This window comes from Propithecus coquereli, unplaced genomic scaffold (genome assembly GCF_000956105.1).
Source record: "Propithecus coquereli isolate 6110/MARCELLA unplaced genomic scaffold, Pcoq_1.0 Scaffold366, whole genome shotgun sequence".
NCBI classification, from domain to species: domain Eukaryota; kingdom Metazoa; phylum Chordata; class Mammalia; order Primates; family Indriidae; genus Propithecus; species Propithecus coquereli.
In genome coordinates, this window is record NW_012149352.1 from 1,399,129 (window position 1) to 1,402,689 (window position 3,561).

Here is a 3,561-nt window from a genome sequence, read left to right on the forward strand (position 1 = left end):
AATGAAAAATCTTGTCCAACAAATTTGATTTGCAAGAGGAAAGACAGAGAACCAAAGATGAAAATTCTGGTGAAAACTGTTATAAACGGATGGATAGAGAAAGAACAGCTAATAAAATGTTTGAGAAATAACAGTGTGATGGTTAATTTTATGTGTCAATTTGACTGGGCCACAGGATGCCCAGATAGGTGGTTAAATATTATTTCTGGGGGTGTGTGTGAGGGTATTTCTGGAAGAGATTAGCCCTTGAATTGATGGACGGAGTAAAGCAGATGGTCCTCCCCTGCGTGGGTGGATATCGTCCATTCATTCAGGGGCTGGATAGAACAAAAAGGCAGAGGAAGGCAGAATTAGCTCTGCCAGACTGTTGAGCTGAAACTTCGATCTTCTCCTGCTGTTGGTGCATCTGGTTCTGGGGTCTTTAGACCTAGACTGGAATCTATACCATCAGCTCTCTGGCTCTCAGGCCTTAGAACTACATCACCAGCTTTCCTGGGGCTCCAGCTTGCTGACAGCAGCAGACTGTGGGACTTCTCAGCTTCTATAACTGTGAGGGCCAATACTTTATAATAAATGTCTTCATAATGTGTGTGTGTGTGTGTGTGTGTGTGTGTTTGTGTGTGTATCCTACTGAGTCTGTTTCTCTGAAGAGTCCTAAATAATACATGTTTTAGTACCAAGAGAATCCACAGGAGTGAAATGTTAAGGATGAGTTTTTTTTAATTGGTTCCGGGGTTTCTGGAATTGGCTCTCTAATCTGATTAGATTTAAAGATGCTAATGGCTCTATTTTCAGTAGTAAAGAGAGCACTGATAGTCCTTGGTGTGATCTGGCAATAGAGATATGAAAAATATCTCCATGAGATGTACTAATCAACCACTTATGAGAAGGAAGGAGCAGGTTGACCGTATACAATACTTTTGAATAAATTTAGAAAACTAATGACTATAATGACATTGGCTGGTTGCTCCAAATATAACTGGGAGATAGAAAAGACTTTAACAGTTTGGTTGGACCAAAATGTGGTCCACTGTGAGCAAACTGGAAATGCCAGACATGCCTTGGTTTAATGCAAAAAAGAAATTTAAAGGTTCAGGGAGGTGGATTTATCATTTAAGTCCTACTCACCACACTGGGGAGATCCAGAAGACATATCTTTCACAAATACCATGAGAATTATATTTATAAGGGGAACCACAGCATCTTAGAGGAGCTCTGTGATCACTCTTCTCTGTAGACAAGACCTCATAATGAGAACGATAGTCACTGAATTGAGAAATCTAAATGCAGTGGGAGTCTATTGCATCCCAGGGTGGCAAGGGCTAAGTGGCAGCACTCAACCAACAAAGATAGGGTGAGTATAGTTACCATAACAGACAGCAGAGTCAAAGCAGCAATCAGAGTAGACTGACTCAAACAGCCTATGGCATTGGTTAATTGATCATAATGTTCCTGAAAGGCAATGCATAGGAATCTTACTATCCTACTTTTACTCAATCTGTATAAGCAGAAATGTTCTAGGTCAAGTAAACAGAAGAACATGGAACCTGTTCTAAAGTGAAGGACAAGTTGTTGCATTGGTATTTTCTACAACTAAGAAAGAGGCACAATATCTAACAGGCCTTTTCGGATTTTAAAGGCAATACATTCCTCATTCGGATGCGTTATCCAGCCCATTTTTTGAGTTACCCGAAAATGTATTAGTTTTGAGTGAGGTCAAGAACAAGAGAAGGCTCTGCAACAGATCCATGCTGCGCTGCAAGCTATCCTGCCACTTGGGTCACATGATCCAGCAGATCTGATAGTGCCTGACATGTAAGTGGCACATAGAAATGCTGTTGGAAGTTTTGTCAGGCTCATATAGATGAATCACAGGATAGGCTTGAAGGTTTTGCAGAAAGACCCTGCAATCCTCTGCAGATAACCACTCTCATTTTGAGAGAAAGCTTTTGGCCTGTTTCTAGGCCTCAATACAGTCAGAACACTTGACCATGGGCCACTGAGTTACAATAAGAACTGAGCTGCCCATTGCGATAGGGTTGTTATCTGACTAACCCTCAGCCATAAGTTGGACATGCACATGCTAGCACTACAACATCAAATAGAAATAGGAATATATGTGATGGGACCCAAACAGATCCCGAACTGAAGATACAAGTAAGTTAAATGAAGCAGTGGCCCAAATGCTCATGGTTCCCACTCCTTCTACCCTACTCTCCCAGCCTGCACCTATGGCCTCATGGGGAGTTCCCTATGATCAGTTGACAGAGGAAGAGAAGACTCAGGCCCAGTGTGAAGACTATTCTGCACAATATGCAGGCACTACCCACAGTGCACAGCTTCAGCACAACGGCCCATCTCTGGGACATCCCTAAAAGTCAATAGTGAAAGAAAAATCCTCCCAGTGGACAGAATTTTGAGCAGTGCACCTGGTTGTGCAGTGTGCTTGGAGGGAGAAATGACCAGATGTGTGATTATATACTGATTCATGGACTATTGGCAATGGTTTGGACAGAGAATTAGACAGAACATGATTAAAAATAAGTGACAGAGAAATTTGGGTAAGAGATATGTGTGTAGATCTCTCTGAGTGGGCAAAAAAAGTGAAGATATTTGTGTCCCATGTGAATGCTCACCAGAGGTGACCTTAGCAGAGGAAGATTTTAATAATCAAGGTGATCAAATGACCTGTTCTGTGGATACTTGTTGGACTTGTTCCCCAGACACTCTTGTCATCAATGGACTCATGAACATAATGGCCACAGTGGCACTGATGGAGATCATGTATGGGCTTAACAACATGGAATTCCACTAACCAGGATTGACCAGATTACAACCACCATTGGACTTTTCCAATCATGGAAGGGGCAGTGTTTCATTTTTATTGGAATAGACACTCTGGATATGGATTTGCCTTCCCTGCATGCAATACTTAAGCCAAAACTACCATCCATGGATTTATAGAATGCCTAATCCACAATCATGGTGTTCTACACAGCATTTCTTCTTAGCAAAGAACTCATTTCACAGGAAAAGAAGTGAGGCAATGGGCCCATGATCATGAAATTCACCGGTCTTACCATGTTTTCCACCATCTTGAAGCAGCTATCTGGATAGAATAATGGAATGGCCTTTGAAGACTTAGTTACAGAGTCAGCTAAGTGGCAATACCTTGCAGGGCTGTGGCAAGGTTTTCCAGAAGACTATACATGCTCTGAATCAGCATCCAATATATGGTACTGTTTCTCTCATAACAGGATTCATAAATCCAGGAATAAAGAGGTGGAAATGGGAATGGCATCACTCACTGTTACTCTCCGTGACCCTCTAGCAAAATTTTGTTTCTTGTCCCTGTGACTTTATTCATGGCAGGCCTAGAGATCTTAGTCCCAGAAGGAGAAATGCATCCACCAGAAGACACAACTATGATTACACTGAACTAGAAGATAAAACTGCCACCCAGCTACTTTGGGCTCCTCATGCCTCTAAATCATTAGGCAAAGATGAGAGTTACTATGTTGGCTGCAGTGATTGATTCTGATTACCAAGTGACAGCTGGAC